Here is a 19361-nt window from a genome sequence, read left to right as displayed (position 1 = left end):
AATATATGTAAGAATACCTGATATGTACTCAGAAGAGAAATTTTTCTTGTCAATGGATCAAGAAAGGAGTGTCAAGACTGTCTCTCTTGAAATCAATTGCATAAATTCCCATGAGTAACGTCAGAGTTAGGATTTCATTTCATCTGTTACTTTGATAAGCACTCACCATAGAAGTGCAAACTGTTCCTATCCAAATACTAAATATCATTATACATCAAAAGAGTGGCAAAACCAAGCTACAAAGCTCTAAAGGAAATATGTAGTCATCCGCAGCACTGACTTTGGAGCTATGGGGAAAACAAAGAACTCTGTTTAGTCACCAAAACTTTAGATATCTCAGTTTGGAAATGTTTGTCCTATCCAGAGATTCAATTTATGAATCTGCAAAATAATAATTATGAAGGCTATAGAAGGAATTATCAGACAGTGATGTTATGTTACAGTATAAGACTCTCACCTTGACAGTATTGCTAGTCTTCACATTATAGATGCAAGTTTAGAGCGCAATTTCTTGATAAGGAAGACGCTGAAAAGAGAGAGAGAAGGACTGACCTTTTCCTAACCTCTCCTATTAGAGTCCACCATGGGGATAGGGGTTTTTCTCTGGAAAACAGAATACAGGAATTCAGTCTGAAATGACAAAATAAAATAAATCTAGAAATTCTCTAGACTGCATGTCAGCAACTTGTCATCCAAATATAAACTGACCTGCACATTTCTCAAGCTGAAAACTACGAAATTTTCTGCAATTATACTTGTTATCTCAGTATAAATTTCAGTTTGATTGCATTTGAAATTCCTTCAGATATATATTCTGTGTGCATCAGGTCCTCATGCTTTGCTAGCACAAATATTATGAAAAAGACATTTGAAGCCTGAATAATTACATTTTGTATGAAAGAAAATGTAAATGAGATTTTCATAAGCTCATTTTAAAAGCAACATTTCACATACATTATGCTGGATGGCAGTCTGACTCATTCAAGAAAGAAGAGGAATAACATGTCTTAAACAAGTAGTTATAATTAAACAACTATATGAATTCTTGAATTGGGTACACTTAACAAGAGATAAGTGATCATTCACTACCAATTCAGTTTATAATTTTCATTGGCATTTTCTATTATTGTTTACCTGTTTTTCAAAATTATCTGGTGAACATCAATGAGTAAATTATTTTCCAGCATGAAAAAAAATGGAAAAACTTCTTCAGAGAGACATATTTAGGCATTTCACTATCTCTTTAAAAAACCCATGAAAAGAAAGAGGGCAATCATTCTTTATTTAATTATTAAATTAATTTTATTGTACAGGTGTTGTAAGGAAAATTATGTATAAAGAGGCTAGAAAAAAATAGTATTCTGTTTGGACAATGCTATTTCATGTAAAAAGCTATTTCACAAGAATATGAAAATTCTGACAACATTACAAAACATTTTCTTAAAAAATTGAAAGTTAGAATGCATTATTGAATTCAGTATTGTTTCATTTTATGCTGACTTCTCATTTGTTTATATTATTTGCCATGTTATGTCTACACTGCAGAAACAAAATACTTCAATATTTGGTGTTTTATCTTCTTTAAAAAAAAATACCTGTCTATGAAACATTTTGAAATGACAGTTTTTCCACTTGTTTGAAGATGAAAATGATTTTCAAAATGTGAGAACTTCCAGACAAGTAGAATTTCTGTTTTCCTAGCAAAGCTAACAATGAAAGCCAGTGTTCACAACAGTTTAAGATGCTGATTTTTTTTTTTTGCTGCTCATCCTTCTATACAGTCATGATCAGGAACTGGTCAGTGGCTCCACGTTAGCAAAAATCCCTTCAGCTGACAGTAAATGCCCCCGAACCAGGAGAAACCACCTGCCCCTCACCAGGCCGGGCAGGTATCCGTACATGCCACTACACACACAAATAGTTTTACAGGACTGATTTCCTCAGTATCTTGAATGCTGAAGGAGTGAATTTTTAGGGACAAAAGGAAGTCTTCCAACATACAGATAAATGTGATATCCTTAATGAAAGTCAAGCCAGTAACATGTTAGTGTAAACTAAGATGTCAAAGTCAGATGATCTTCTGAGAAAAAAAAAAGAGAAAAATCTGTTAGCATGACTATCTCCAGTTACCTTGGTCTTGAAAGTCAGTTACGCAGATGGTATGCAATACTCATAAGGTTGTGACCTGTTTGGCAAACACAACACCCTTCACTTTGTTCAGAGGGAAGACTGGCAATAATACTTCTCACATATACTTTGCTCACCACTTGCAAGAAACCATTTTAGGATGTATTAAAGGATGTATGTTAGAAAAGATCAAGAACCTGCCCTTAAAAGTCCTTCTAACACAGTGGAAAACAAGTGAGAAATGTATGAGAAAATCTCTCATTTGAATTCAATTGTTTCAGACTAAAATGAAATGTCTTTATTCCAACCTAAATTTATACATGTGACTCGTTGCCATATATATTATGTGTGTCATAATTTTTCCCAAACTCCTTTTCCTCTTGTCTTTCCTAATTGTTGACTCCTCACTGAGTTCCATGGGCTCTCTTGTTTCATGAACATGGAAAGTGTCAACATTAGGGTTAAAGATTAATTGGTTTATGCCATATATTTGAATTAACAAAGAGCATACAAATAGCTGTTTGTTGGCTGTGTGACCGTTGCCAACTGATGTATTTATTTTCTTTGATATGATGAACATATGAATACTTGACAGTTCAGAGATAATACTAACATATTTGTGAAAAAGTGGAATATGTGTGAAAGGCATAAATTTACGATACTGAATAATGATAAATATACCTACTATTAAAGACAGAACTATGTTACCTTCTCAGACTCATAATTTTGGTCTAATGACATATTCCTCAAGATATAAGAATAAAAAAGCGAAAAAAAAATGAATTGGTATCTCTGACTTTCATAGAAAAAGAAATTTTTATATAAATGACATATATAAAAATATATATGTTATATCTTCATATAAATAAGATCATAACTTTAAAATGTAAATATAGAAGAATACTTTTTTTCTAGAGAAAAAGTTTTGAAAATGTATGTGATATCCTGGTGGATGGACATTATAGTGGAGCTAGTCCGAAACAAAATTCAGTGTCAAAATTAAGTACTTCATACACACACACACTTGGAAATAAATATATGTACTTGTATGTGTATATATACATACACACAAATATATACTTGGAAATAAGGTAGCATCATGTTCAATATTTTTGGTAGAAATAAGTATTTTGAAGGTCTATAATGTAGCACAAGTAATATCAACAGGACTTCCTTGAAAAATCTCGTAACTGTATATTCCAAGAGAAAAATATCACAAATTAAAGCTTCCCCCCGCCCCAGCATTTCTAGTTTTACCTCACCAAGATCTTGCATGTATATTTTTCTCCTCTTCATTTTTTTTCTGGAACCCCTTATTTTTTATGTATTCCAGTTCTATTTCTGCCACTGAAGCTCTGCGTATCAACTGTTAAGTCTCTCTTCCTTGAACCTGTTTACACTGTGTCTTACTGGCAATGCCAGGAATATTAATAAGAAATAGAAGAAAGTAATAAATTCAGTACAATAATTTATTTACTGCTTTTTCTGTTTGAAAATAATCCCTCACAGAACTTGATTTCTGAAACTACATCAGTTATTTTAGTGGTTTGCCCACGTACACTATGGATTTTGGCATTCTACAGTATCAGACCAATAATTCTTCACTGTCTGTTAGTATGTCATTTTTGATGCCAAGTTATGCACCAGATATTAAAAAAGAGACTGCAAAGTACTTAATTCTCAAGTAATGGCAGTCTTGCACAATATACAGAAAGCTAGGATCTAACAACAACTGAAGGCAATTTTTGAGAATAAGTTTTTTTATGGATCCTGCACTTTTTCTGCCACTGTCACCTCCAGAATACACGTTACTACATGGTAACAATGAATCCAGGCTCCATTCCTGTCCAAAATTCATAGCAGTAAGAAGATGTGCTAATTGGTGGGGTTCAGGCCTTTGCTGACACTCAGAAGGCATGTTTGCATCAGAACATGCGTTAGAAGGCATGTTTGCATCAAATATGTTGCCATCATATTTGAGAAGTTGTGGCAGTCTGGTGAAGTTCCCGCTGACTGGCAAAGGGGAAACATAACCCGCATTTTCAAAACAGGAAAAAAGGAAGACCTGGGGAACTACAGCCTGATCGGTCTCAGCTCTGTGCCTGGCAAGATCATGGAGCAGACACTCCGGGAAACCATGCTAAGGCATATGGAAAATAAGGAGGCGATTGGTGACAGCCAACACGGCTTCACTAAGGGTAAATCATGCCTGAAAAATTTGGTGGTCTTCTATGACGAGGTCGCAGCGTTGGTGGACAAGGGGAGAGCAACAGATGTCATTTACCTGGACTTGTGCAAAGGATTTGACGCTGTCCTGCATGGCATCCTTGTCTCTAAATTGGAGAGACATGGATTTGACAGATGGACTACTCAGTGGATAAGGAATTGGCTGGATGGCTGCACTCCAAGAGTTGCAGTCAACGGCTCAATGTCCAAGTGGTGAGCAGTGACGAGTAGCATTCCTCAGGGGTCATTACTGGGACCGGTGCTTTTAAAATCTTTGTCAGCAACATGGACAGTGGGATTGTGTATACCCTCATGAAGTTTGCTGACGACACCAAGCTGTGTTGCACAGTTGACACACTGAAGGCAAGGGATGCCATCCAGAGGGACCTGGACAGGCTTGAGAGGTGGGGCCCCTGCAAACCTCGTGCAGCTCAATGAGGCTAAGTGCAAGTCCTGCACGAGGGTCAGGGCAATCCCAATAGGATGGGTGAAGAAAGGAGAGCAGCCCTGAGGAGAAGGACTTGGGGGTGCTGGTGGACAAAGAGCTCAACATGAGCCAACAATTTGCCCTTGCAGCCCAGAAAGCCAACTGTATCTTGGGCTGCATCAAAAGAAGCGTGGCCAGCAGGTCAAGGAAGGTGATTCTGCTCCTCTACTATGCTCTCATGAGACCCCACCTGGAGTGCTTCATCCAGCTCTGGGCCCCACAACATAAGCAGGGTATGGACCTGTTGGAGCAAGCCTAGAGGAGGGCCACAAAAATGATCAGAGGGCTGGAGCACCTTGCCTATGAAGACAGGCTGAGAGAGTTGGGGTTGTTCAGCCTGGAGAAGAGAAGGCTCCGGGGAGACCTTATAGCAGCCTTCCAGTACCTAAAGGGGGCCTACAGGAAAGATGGTGAGGGACTCTTTATCAGGGAGTGTAGAGAAATGATGAGGGGTAACAGTCTTATGCTGAAAGAGGGGAGATTTAGAATAGATATTAGAAAGAAATTCTTTACTGGGAGGGTGGTGAGACACTGGAACAGATTGCCCAGGGAAGCTGTCGATACCCCATCCCTGGAAGTGTTCGAGACTACGCTGGATGGGGCTTTGAGCAGCCTGGTCTAGTGGGAGGTGTCCCTGCCCATGGCAGGGGGGTTGGAACTAGGCAATCTTTATGGTCCCTTCCAATTCTAACCATTCTATGATTCTATGAACAGGAATGCATAATTTGGTCTCCAGTGCTTAGTAGGACAATTAATTCCTTGTTTGTAAAAGTAATAGAGTTATAGACAACATTAATGACCTCGCTTAATTTTTTTTCCCCACGCGTTTACTTCTCTTTCCTAAATTTTCTTCCCTTTCTCCTAGCTTTTAGGTACCGTGATAGTTCAAGCTCGATCTAAATCAAATGGGACTATCGTGCTCTCTTTCTCTAGCCCATAGATTCATTTGCCTGTGCTCTCTTGTTTCAGCAATGCTGCCTGTCTAATCACAAGTCATTTCACAGAGATAGACTGGCAGAAAATGAACTCTGCAAAGACAAAGCAGGAGTGCCCAACCGTGGGAGACAGAGGAGCATGGCACTGCCATGCTGCTTGGCTTGGAGCATGGTGCTGTGGAAATACCACACATTTGAAGGCTGGAGGTATTTTTGCTAGTGCACACAAACATTTTAAAGGAATTGTAAAAAGAAGTCTTCACTTTTTTTTTCTTTAGGAAAAAACTTTTATCCAAACTTTATCCCAAGCAAGAGGGAAAATTAAAAAGTTGTGCTTCACTCCAAGTTCATATATTTCACTTTCCCTTCTTTTTATTCACTGTGAATACTACACTCCATGCAGAAGTTAAGACAGAAAGCTCTGAATAGCTTTTGTACTTTGGATTTGAAGAATCAACTGCAATCTATTGAATTAGCAAGTGCCTAAATTGCTCACAATTGCTCACAGTGTAGAGCACACTGATGCTTTACTCTTTTTTTTTTTCCCCAAGTTTTCTCAGTAACTACCCAATCTTTGTTATTTAATATTACTGCCAAAAAAAAAATAACTGAAAACAATTTGATATGTAGCTTGGTCATAGAGCATTCCTTCTACATGATAATCACTTAGAAGCAATGATAAATGACTTCTTCATCATTCTTCATGGGCAGATAACTGGTATGGAGGAAATAGTGAATGACTGCAATGGAAAGAAAGAATTTATAGGTAGGAGAGGTTGAAGAGTAAAGGTTGCTGTCTATTCAGGAGGATTTTTCATGTCATTCTTTGTATTTGCTTAAGAAAATTATCATAAAAGTATGACTAGTCAGAGATGGACCATGCTTTTTTGTAGCAGAGGATGGAGGGCTTTGTGTCACATGATCATAAACTACAGTATCTTTGGATTGAGATCTCAGTAAGTACTCAGTACAAGATGTATTGTCATCTAATGAACATTAAAAATGTTTGCCATTGCTACCCAATTAAAAATATTGCTATAATTTATCAACAAACACATGTTATCTGGAAGAACAACTACCTAAAAGATCTTGAAAAACAGTTCTCAGTATGATATTCATATTCAGGAAGGGAATTTCTCCTTGGCTCAGTCATGGATTGACACTGTGCATCTGCTATGCTCCTGCTATTAATGTTTCTGTCAATGACATGAAGGAAAGCAAGAAATCACTAATGAAAAGTGCAAGCTGGAAAAAGAAAAAGAAGGAAATGCTAAATAATGATAAGGACTGAGTAATTTGCTTGAATTACTGAGTTAAACATTCTAAAGAGATTATTTTAATGCAGTCTAAACTAAAGTTATGTATTATCTCAGAAAAAAACCCAACAAACAAACAAACCCAACCCAAAACAAAGAAGCCATCCAAATACATAAAATGAGGAGCTTGTCTTAAGAATCAGATAAACATAAAAGGGTTATTGCAGACTAGCAACTCAAGGTGAGATTCCAGTATTCAGTTTTGTCAAACAGGCCGTTAAGATCACTGAATAGATGAACAGGTTGTGGTGGGTACAAGTAAAGCGTGACTGGTGGGATGAAAACCAGAATATGACATATATTCAGATGCTCACATATTTAGAAGATGTTACAAGGTTTAAAAGGTGGAGAAAAGAACCTCAGAAATGACATAAGGATTACAGAAATGCTTTACAGTGAGAAAACAAAGCCGAAGAGATGACTTGATGATACTAGAAGTACTTTTTGATTAGTGACAGACTAACAGCAACTTTTTACTGATCTTTTTCATTCAGTCATTAATATATTTGTACTTCCTCCACATTTGCAGTCACTTGCACAGCTTTGACAATCACCCTTGCTAATAATGTACAGGGCAGATATAAACAACTGTTGAAGATAAATGTTTCTTGTTTGGATATTCCTTTATCACTAGACTGTTAATGTTGCTGTTCCTTGGCCTCAGATAAATAAGGAGACTGACAGTTCGAGGTAGACAGGGACAGTTTCAATGACAACCTGGAAAGGTTGAGGAATTAATGACATAGGGGTAAAACCAATTTTTATTTCTATTTTTAAAATTGTCCCTTAGAATGTCTCGGGAAACTGCTGAATTAATCGCAAAGCAGTGATCAGGATTTAAAATCACGTATAGCGAACATGACTAAAAACATGAATTTCTCGTTGTCACAAGCAGTCATTTCAGAAATACTGTGAACTATTCTGTCTCAGATCAATTTAAATTTATAACTGCAGGTGCCTAATAGTCTGCATTCATGCTGATGCTAAATACCTGTATCATTACTCAGCAGTTCTAAGCTGATACTGAAAAGTGGAAGCTTTTCTTGAGGCTTTCTTTGTGGTTTTTTTTTGAGTTGCTGTTACATAACTAAAAAACTATGATAGAATTAATATTCAGTCAAGACTTGCTAGACAAACAGATACTTTATTCTATACTTCACTATAATTTCTTTGAATCCTACCTATAAATCTGATGGGTTTGCTTAGGAGATTTTGGAGCTATGTCTAGATTTTTGAAAGCACCATCTTTCTCATAATCAGTTTGAAATACACTTTCACAAAGTGTGTAGGCTAAATTATCTGCTGTGTTGCCATTTGTAATCTGCCTCTGCACAGAATGTATAAGGGGTAGAATGCCAGGGGTAGAAGAGCTGTATCTTATATCTACTTTCCACTCGCTCTTTGCAAATTATTCATAGGATAAAGAGTAGAGAAATAAACTACATGTGGCCTAACTATGAATCCTAAAGGAATTAATTTGTGCACCTTACTGTTTCCTCCAGTACTTCCCCAAGATATACTTCTTCAGTGAAAATTTGTGTAGCGGAACTGTTTGAAAGAATGGAACAGTTGTGAAATTTTAGTGTCTGACTTGCCTGTGCTTCATTGCAGCAAGCAGCAACATTTCTATTCATTTGTCTGAAACATAGAAACCACGTGAACGAATTGAATTGGTTTCCCATGTAGCCAAGAGCATTGACCCCAGTGGGAAGCAACACCACATTTCAGAGTAATGTTCAAGAGACCTTGGAAGAAGCAGTTATGGAATTTCTGCTCATTTGTGTTGGCTTATGTCCCAAAGCATTACAAAACTGTAGAGCTTGTCAACAACTCTGTATTCCAAACCTTTACTTCTATCATTTTGGAACTTTTTTCAACATAGGAAGAAAAATGAACATCATATGGAAGATCAGAGTAGTAGACTGAAGCCTTTTAAAAACAAACGCGGAACGTGCCGATTGCATTGTGATTTCACTCAGCAATCTGCAATCCACAAAATGTAAGCTTTCAATAAGATCCTTAGGACAAGACTGGTTACACATGGGCAGTAATAAGAAAATAGCTCTCAAGTTGGTAGTGAAATCAACTTGGCATAATCTAGGCCATGATGTGATAAGCATCTTTTAGAGATATTTTTAATAGGAGCTGGGTGAGGCCCAACAATGCCAGGCAGAGGTAATTTGTGACTTCAGTGAAAGATCTTTCAAGAGAGGAATGAGTTTTCTTCACACAGATAGCCCAGAGCTTTACCTCCTAAAGAACAAAAATATATGCAAAAAAAAAGTGAAACTCCCTCATGCTCACAGTGATTGTACCATACTCCTTTGCATCACTTCATCTACCTAACAAGTGCTAACGTGCTTGAAGCGGGGGGGGGTTGTGTGAAGCACCAATTAGGGATTTCACTGTTAAAGGTAGCACCTAGTGGAAGAAATATGGCTGTTGGTACTTAGCCAATGCATTCACTGGACTTTGGCAGCATTAACAAAATCATAAAGAGGGGCTGTCATCTGAAATTATATCAGTAGTCATAAACCAAAAAGTGAAGGAAGCAAAAAAACCTGATATCAAAAGAGACATTTCGACTGCAATAATTCTACTATTCTTTTATTAGAGAAAAATGGGCACAGCAAAATAACAGCTATTCAGATGACTTTTAACAAAATCTGAAGTACCTGGTTGGAACAAGCTCCATTTAAATTTAAGGGTGAATCAGCAATGAATAGAGAGACATGAGATAATCCACAATAGCTTGATTTAGATAAGCATCCCAAACTTTGTCTGACTGTCTCAGCAGCTTGGTTAAATTGCTTTAGGATTCTTATAACTGCAGGATTTCAGAGAGGTCTGTATTTGGCTGCTCTAGTGTTTGCAGCAGCCCTTCAGAGATAATTTTGGTAGGACTCTTGTACATGTTTTGGACAGTAAAGATCCAATTCTTACTTCCTCCTGCTGGAAATCACAAGTAACCTTCTTGAGTCTGCCTGAGTTTTACTGGTCAAATTTGCAGGAGAACAGACTGGACACCAGGAAATAAAATTAAATACATAATCAAAAGAGTAACTATTTGGCAACATCAGAATGTCCATTGATGATCTTGAGTTAAATCACATACAGTTCTGCAAAATACTTTTGTTAAATAACTTTTTTCAGTCAGCAGATGTTCTGTGAACTGATGCCATTTTACAAACATTTCTTTCTAAATGTATATTCTGATTTATTAAAAAAAAATGGTCCCTCTAGGTGAATTTATTTTGCAATTATATTCCATTTAATCTGATACTGCCAACAACTGCCTGCAAAAGAAGAGAACCTAAATTTATAACTGCAAGCCCCTGCTATAACAACATAAACACAAGGGTAACATCCAACCTGTTAACTTAGGAAGACTATAAACAAAATCTCACCACAGCTAATCTGCCACAGTCAAAAGACTGAACGAACAGATGGGCTTTCCACAGCCCCACAGAGGCTAGCACAGTCTGAAGCTGTTGTGGGGATTTGGGAAGGCTGGCTACTGGCAACACTTTATGACAAAATCTCACACTGAAAGCATTCAGGCAGAGAGGAGAAATTTCAGATTGCCTAAGATCACCTGAATGCTGGTGAATAATAACTGAGGTGGACATACCCAGAGCTGGTCCTTAAGCCTGCAGCTGGGCATTGAGGTTTGTTGTTGACATGCAGTTTCTGTTAAGATAAACTTCTGTTGTAATATTTCCTGTTTTTCATTACTCCATTCAACTCTTGCACTTGTGATATCCTTGAATTGTGATTATTGCTCTCACCACAGCGTTTGTTCAAACTTTGGAAAATGGAGAGCTATCCCTTTAAAGGGAGCTTTCGTTCCATGGATCCCATGTGTGAAGATGAGCACGACTGAAATACTGAAAGTCAGTTTTCCTTTTGCCAGCACTGTCTGGAGCTGGATGAGGCATGGTATTCCCTGAAAAGTGTTCAGCATTACCACAAAACTGAGAATTTTGACATTTGAGCCTGAGTGACGCCCCTAAACACCTGAACGCTTTCAAACTGCTGGAGAAGATTCATTTGGACTTTTTCATTAGACATGTTTTCTACTGAGACTGGTCCACTGACACAGAAGAATCAGAGATTGGTTTAATGATATGCTATGTGTCAGGCAATCATATGAGAAAGGAGAGAATCAAGCCCATAGGCCAATAAATATTTGATTTTGAAAGCAGAGAATGCAGATGCTTACAAGAAGTAAAAACAATAAGGGAATCATTTTGAAAATACTGGCCTACATATGAAATATAAGGTCACACAGCAAGTCAATTATCAAAGGCAAGCAAGCAAAACCCTTGTTCTCGGCAGGTGGTCACTCCGCTTGGCAGTGGTCCAGCTGCAGGTGACACAAGCCAAAAGGCCTTCAGATGCTAAAATGCAAATTCAGTTCAGATGCAAGAAATTGAATATATATGTATATGTGTATATATTTGGAATGATCTCTTTCCTAGTTAAGCCTTTGCATGGTCTTAGAGACAGAAAGCTCTGTAAGCTGATTATTGCCCAGTGAAGAATAGTCTCCCAGTACTTTGGTTACAGCATAACAGCGTGTGATAAAATTTGAAAAGGAAAAAAGAACTTATCGTATTTCTTTTAAATGCATTTGTGAAAGGTCTTCATTCCCCTGCCTTCAGAAGATTACTATCTGACCCTTTTATACTGTGGTCAAGAATCTATCATGGATTATGGCATTTAAATAAAGAAGAAGCTTGCCTTAGGCAGAATATGGAAACTCTGCACGGTCTGTTGTCCTTTGGCTTCTTACAGATTCCCAACAACTAAAGCTGGAAGGAGATCCAGGACTGTGGTCCATTTTGTCCCATTATCTGTCAGAAAGAAGACTTCCTGCAGACTGTTTTTCAGAGGTCTGGTACACAGCCAACCTAAACGATAACTTACACCATGATAACGCCATAAAATATTTGTAGGTCTAAACCATTTGGTCTGTTTGAATAAACTGGTCATCTAAATCATTGTTTCCCCATCCTTTAGGAGTAAAATCCCTTCCTCAGAGCTCAAAAAGAGCTTCTAATGGCTTAAGCCAGCAACAACCTCTGTTTCCTTTAGTCTGTGCTTCATTGTACAGTTCCCTTGCCAGGAAAGAGTCAGGTAAAAGAAACCAACCAGATATCAAGACCTCAAACCTTGGACTTTCTGCTGATCATTTATCTTTCTTCCATAGGAGGGAAGTGCTGGCAGCCTCCAGTGTTTTCCTCTATGGAATTTATAACTATCATTTCCAGGACTTTGAACTGCACGGGGATCAATACAGCTATAGGCAGCAAAATGTTCAGTCACCAAACTGGAAATCCCACATAGTTAATGGACGATGCTTTTTACAACTAAAATAAAGACAAGGAGGAAACTCATTTATAGCACACCCATTCCCGTACTGTGACTTTGAGTAAGATGTAACATAGAAACTGGGGGGTGGTGGTGCAAAAAAGACTGCATTATTACAATGCTGCCTTCTAATTTTGTTGTACTATATTGAAATATTGAGATATATTTAAACTATTTTAATGATTTCCACATTCTGTAACAAAGTGTAAGATTCAAAGAGATAATACGAACTATTAAAGAACATTTAACAGTTAACTTTGCAGATTGATAAATCAAATAAAGATTCCAACCCAGCAAAAATATTTCCTAGAGACAGTGGGACCAGTGAGGATTGTAAGCGCTGTGCCTAGAGTTAGCATTTTACAGATCTGGGTGAAGTCACAATAGATGTCTGACACCAATACTTAATTAGTCACGTCATGTATTCTGCACATCTTTGAGATATACATATAAATTGTAATATGTTAAGTTCTGCGGTGCCCACAAACTGAAAAGAGAGCGTTTGAACAGTTCATGATATTAAGAGAAGGATGTCTTCATTGCTTTATTTTCTTGTTTCTAAGAATGTAAAAAATGCATTTTTAGTCCTTTTTGCTATTAATATAATTACACTCCTCGCAGTATATGTAAAGGCAAAATAAATGCCAAATAGTACAAAGCCCTAAAGCACTATCTTCTTGCTAGTGATCTGATTAGTTATAAACTGATAGCAAACACATCTCTCTCTAAAATAACTTGAAAAAAAAATATTCCAGCTATAACACGTAAAAGAGTTCAAATAAGTTTCAGGTCTTATACTGGCTCTGGGTTCAACTGAAAATCTCTTTAACTATATTTGCAATTATTATGATCCATGAAGTCTGTCATAAACAGACCCAGCAAAGTCATTTTCAGATGAAAGTCTTTCTCCTGGTGAGATTAATTTTTAAGATGTGTCTCTGTAACTGCGAAGCTTTCAAGTTACCAGAATTTTCTACAGCATACAATCCACTCCATGTTTCCAAAGATTTATTTACTTTAAATTCTTTTTTTCATTCTTCTAGCTGGTTATGTCTTCTTCTCTAAAATGTACTTAAAGGTAAAACTATCAAAGTTCTGTCTTTTTAGTGGCTCTTTTTCTTTCTGACATACCATATCAACAGCACATTGGGAACACTTCAGATGGTTTTGGAACACAGAAATAATTCTGTCATTAAGTAGTTAACACCCTTCTAGGTTTTATTCAATATTAAAAAAAGAGTCAAAACCCCCTTACCTAAACCCAAGATTTGCTCCTGAAGAATTCAAGAGTGTCTTTCTAATTCGATTACTTATGTTAATTATATTGTAATCACTCAATTTTCTTCTGGTTTCTATAATTATAATATTAAGAAATTAATTATGGAGACTGGCATATGTAAAGTAATGTAGTCTTAATTACAATGACTTTAGAAATATGCTGATAGATATTTTACATTTATAACAATTAGCCAATTTATCTCCATTGAAGACCTCCCCAGACCAGCACTTTCATCATCCACTCATCACTGAATCACATTTCTTGCTGAATTTCACCCTGATCTATCTAGTCCCACGCTGTCTCTCAGCAACGCCAAGCAGCGTTTCTCAGCCCAGAAACCCTCCCTTTCCCAGGATCTGAATATAAAGAAAAGCAGGGCTCTGATTCAATAAAGCCAGCATCAGGTAGAACTACAGAAAAGTGGTGATATTTACACTCTGTCTCTACCCTTCACTTTTAATGAGGAAATGCTCTAAGGGCAAAGCCTGTGACAAGCCCTTGTGGACACCTACGGAGTAGGAGTTATTTTCACTTGTCTCTCATATGACAGATGAGGAGATGTTACTCCTTTCCATGGCAGGGCACCCACTGTTAATTGTCTAGTTTGTTAGGATGCAGCCAAAGGCTACATTTTTTTTATCTAAAAGAAAACTTCCTTCTCTTCAAGCCTCCCTTCTCCACCAAGTCTTTCCATAACGAAGCTGCTTCCATCACTCCTGCCAGCTCTGGTGCTCTGCTACAACTGCCTCTGCACCGAGCACAGGGGACCCCTTGCTTTGTTGCACAAACAACCTTGGGACTGCTTTTTCAGTGGTCACTGTAAATCCTTGCTGTCTGTTCTGTTTGACATTAGCATGCACTATTAATGGATTAGAGCATGTTTTAAATGTGTAAAAAAATATCCTCCTTCTCCCAAAAATCCATGTGTGGAAAATGCATATGTCTGTAATCTCGGCAACGTGTATACAAGTTAAAAAGGAAAATACACTTTTGGCAGGAGGAAATCTACCTGGGAGATGCATAGGTGCTGCCTTTGAGCGTGGATGAGCCAGAAGGGAAGAGAATATCTCCAAATTTTAATAAATACATTCACCTCTGCACTGCTATACCTCCTCTTGAGGGGGATGAAGTGGACATCCATGATTTATCAAGGTTGTCTCCTTTGGTACCTTGTCCAACACCAATATCTGCATGTCCTTAACTGAGAAACATGGGGAAACAAAGGTACTTCAGGAACTGTGCTTTGTGGGAGGCAGAATGAAAGCATGTGGCACCCATGTGAATGACCCTTGCAGCCTGTAAACCCTTACAATATGTATTTTTGGGTGATTGAACTCTTTCGAGCTGCTCCTCAAGAATGACCAGAAAAATTTTAGTGAGGCTGGGGAATCCTGCATTATTTGCAGGGAGGGAAAAATGTTCCAAAGCTTGAATAATAAGCTTGAAAAGCAAACAGTACCAAAAAAACTTCGCTTTTTCTTTTAATACCTCTATTTTGTTTATTTATTAAAAACTAATAAACTGAACTTCTTTTTTCCCAAAAAAATTTTTGCATAACATACTCTAGCCAGGAATCTCTAATCTGAATTTATAAGCAATAGATACCATGGTCATTACCTGATCCACTCAGGTCATGACTTACTCTTTTCTTATTCTCCTCAAGTAAATTCAACTCCTTGGTCTGGGCTGCAGCCTCCAGGTTTGCCCCAGCAATTAGGGAGCTATAAAAATCAAAGACTTTTCATTTTCAAAACTGGTTTCACTTAGTAGCTAGTCATTACCAGTAAAGTTAAAAACCCTTTTAGAGAGAGAGCTGGCAGATCTTTTGCTGTTAGGCTGACTGTCCACTTGCAGAGAAGAAAGAAGTATCTCATCTCCTTGTACTCCTCAGGTGGTAAGTTACCACTGACAGAATGTGAAGAGATGAATTTCTCTTTTCCTGATCTTTGGCTTTATTCAGGATACAGATGAAGAAGAGGAGGTACAGCACAACCTCCATAAATCGTACACGAGCCCCTTCAAAAAAGTCAAGTAAGCCAACGTGAAGGGGGTAAAAATTGGGAGGATGGAGGGGGGATCCTGCTGATTCCTCAGAGGACTGGGATAAGTGATGGCAAGCTTATCGTGACACAGCACAGCTTGTACTGATGTACTTTGACATTAAAAATAGAAGAAAGTCATTGTGGATGCGTGAGGCAGCCCTGGTATTAGTGATGTGTTTCTCTCCAAAACGATCTCAGTTTAATTGTTAAACTCAGGTCTGAGAGCTTCTTTTTTCTCCATAACTGCTTGTGTTCGCATAACCAATGTTTAAATAAAACTTATTGTTAATTTTAAAAACCTAGAGGGTTATTTAAGTCATTAAATTCTGTACAAAAGTTTAATCGATTTCTAAATAATAAATCATCTCTGGGTGCTCTTAATAATCTTGGTGTAACACATTTCAATCTAGAAGCACTACACAGTATTTATCTTTAATGAATAATAAATGAGACATTGGTATTGACTGAACAAATGATTAAATATTCCATCAGTAACAGAACATGGAAATAATTTTTAATTATTAATAAGCTACAGATTTTGCTTGTCAAGTGCTGTCATCTTTTTACATGAATTACTTCTTTTCTTAGCTGTCATCATAGGGCAGATGAATACAAAAGACAATTAAGGCTAATATTGGACATAGTGCATAAAAGTTCTATCATCTGTCTCTGAGAAAGAAGAGTTGCTTCACAACATATTAGGGGTCTTACAGACTCTCTCAGTGGGATGTTCGGTTCTGAAATTCTGCTGTAATACATATTCATATTTGTTAGAAAAAGACAGACATTTGGAGCCATGAAAACTATGGTTATCTGGCCAGCCAGTGAGAAAGTTTGAGCTACAGGTTTCTTCTGAAACTTTTGCTCTGGCTGCAGTACTTCTGGTTCCCTAGAGAGTTTTTAACAATAAAATACACAGCTGTCCCTCAAGGCAGGTGGATCCATAATGGGGCATGGCAAATCTTCACCTGCAGTAAAGAAAGATTGCGTATGTGACAATACAGTCTATTCATAACTTGCTGTCACTTTCGCTCTGTTATAACAAGTAATGAATATATTTGTTCCATTATATCATGCCACAGAGTGTCATGTTGCACAATCTGAGAATTGTGCAAAAATGACCATCTGAAATGAGATTATTCTGACAGACCCATGTCTTGTTCACTGGAGAGTAGTCTTAAAGTATATTTATGGTCAGAAAACAAGGCTGTACAAAGCAGCTACTCCTCATCTATGTACATACTTGCTAGCGTACCTTTGAATTGTGTTCTGACTTTGTGACTGAACAAGTTTCCTCCCTTTAGATTTGAAAGGCATAACCACTAAGCTAGAATTAACTGGATCTTATTTTAGCTTGTGAATTATTGAATTTTCTATCCAAGTCTCAAACACAAAATCTTTATCAGAACTGGTGAAACTGTTTTCTTTTTCTTCTAGAAAATAGGTTTTTGTTAAAAAAGAAAACCTTTAACATGAATATGTCAATTTGAGTGGCATTTTCTTAAGGAAAAATGAAAAAGGCATCTTTGTAAGGAAAATTGCTTCATTCTAATATTTTTTGAACAGGATATTTCTCCTTTTTTAATATTGAAGTGGCCTTTCATTTTAAAGTTTATATTAATAGAAATAAAAAGAAAACCAACTTCATCATGACGAACTTATTTCAAATTGAAACTTTGATTCCTTTACAGAACTGTTTCTTACAATTAGTAATGAGAGACAGATTACCAAGAGAGAAAATAACTGTGTCACATATTTTCAGCACCCTATCCTAGGTATAACTGCAGGTCTCACACACCATTCTTTGAACATCAAAGGCCAGAGGGCACCACAGAGCATGCAAGGCAAACAGGCAGTATTGTCACAGGGATTACAGGTCAGAAAACTTGGTTCTGTTCCCAGGTCTGTCACGGCCTCCAACCCTGACTATAGGGAGGACAGATGACTTCCTTGTACCTACAGTTCCACAAATCTAACATAAAATTACTGATATTACTCTACTTTTAAGAAATATTTTTACTTTATACAGGGGCCAGGCTTAAATTCTAAGTCTACTGTAAATTTTACCAAAGGAGATACATTAAACTTCCTATTATTTTACCAAGTGAGATTTAGTGAAGCATCCACAATTAAGCACTACACCAAGAGGCATGATACTTATTCTTTGGGGATTTGTGCTAAAAGAACTATAAGCTATAGGGCTGATGACATTCCAGAATTCATTTGAAATTATACAGAATAGAGGTCTAATGAAGAAGGTAATCACATCTCAGAAACCCTAGTAATTGTTTGCAATTTTTATGTGATCCCATGTATAGGCTACAGAGACTGGGAATAGCTACACAGAAAGACGAACTAAAAAGGAACCTTCCCACCCATTTTCCTTCTTCTTGCAGTTTTCATAAAGCTCAGTCCATTGAACTTGTACCAGAAAAATGGATTCATGAAACTTGAGTGTCAGCTCATTTTTAAGGATTTATTTTTCTATATTTGTGTAAATGCAGAACTGACAAGGCTGAAGAACTGAACTGAAATTCTTCTTTGATGTGTTAATCACAGAAGTGGTGGGCCAGTGAGCTTCCAGGCTGATTCCTCCCACAGTTCCAAATCAAATGGGACAAGTTAGAAAGTAAAGGTTATTCCTTTATGTATGCATAAGACAAAGGCCACAAGAGGTACCTCTTCTCACTTGTGTCTCTACCTCCCCAAGTTTATAGAGTACCCTAAAGACATTGTGCAGGCTTGATGGAGGGAAGTGTTATCCTGATGGCACACTCCAAATCATTCAGCAAATCTGGTTGTTTTCCTTGGCAAAGTGAAATTCCACCAGCCTTTTACAGAGTTTTGTGCTAGGAAGGAACTCATCAAATAAAATGGAACTTCCATTTTCTGCTCAGGACAAACAAGGCAAAGAAGACCTTAACGTCTCTTGCACAGCTGTTCGGATCTTCATGTCTAAAAAAGATTAAAAACTTTCCTGTTGTGTCTACTGGAACTGCATATGGACCTGAAGAAACACAAAGAACAATTCTAGTGCAGACGATCACAGTCTTTCAGCAACTATTGTATAGCAGAGGTAATATGGAAAGACTGGGAGAAAAAAACTTGAATGCATTAATCAGGCAAAAAATATGTCAGAATGTTTCCTTTGATTCTGAAGATGGGAATTAGGAAACAGAAGACCAGAAAGATAAACATATTTTGGCAACACTGATTTCTCATATCTAGAACGTACATTTCCAATACAGTGAGTATATCAGTCAATGATTCTGCAAAAGAAAGCAGGTTATGTATATGGCTATAAAGCTGGAAAAGCCACTGCTTCCATAAAGTTTTTCTCCTCAGATTTTGTCTTTGTGCATTAAGTGTTTCTAAATTTGGAAAATATAGCCTGAGAAATACATTTCCAGAGCCCAACTAAAGGTTTGTAGCAGTTCGGTTCTCTGATATAGCATTCATGGACTTGGTTTGGTCAGGCTTTCAAGAACCAAGGTGAATTTATTGTTATTTTACTCATTATTTGCAGTTTCAGATTGAAAAAAATTAATCAGCGCAATTTCATTTTTGCTAACAAGC

The sequence above is a fragment of the Rissa tridactyla genome, chromosome 4 (assembly GCF_028500815.1).
Source record: "Rissa tridactyla isolate bRisTri1 chromosome 4, bRisTri1.patW.cur.20221130, whole genome shotgun sequence".
Classification (NCBI taxonomy): domain Eukaryota; kingdom Metazoa; phylum Chordata; class Aves; order Charadriiformes; family Laridae; genus Rissa; species Rissa tridactyla.
Note: the sequence above shows the minus strand (reverse complement) of the source record.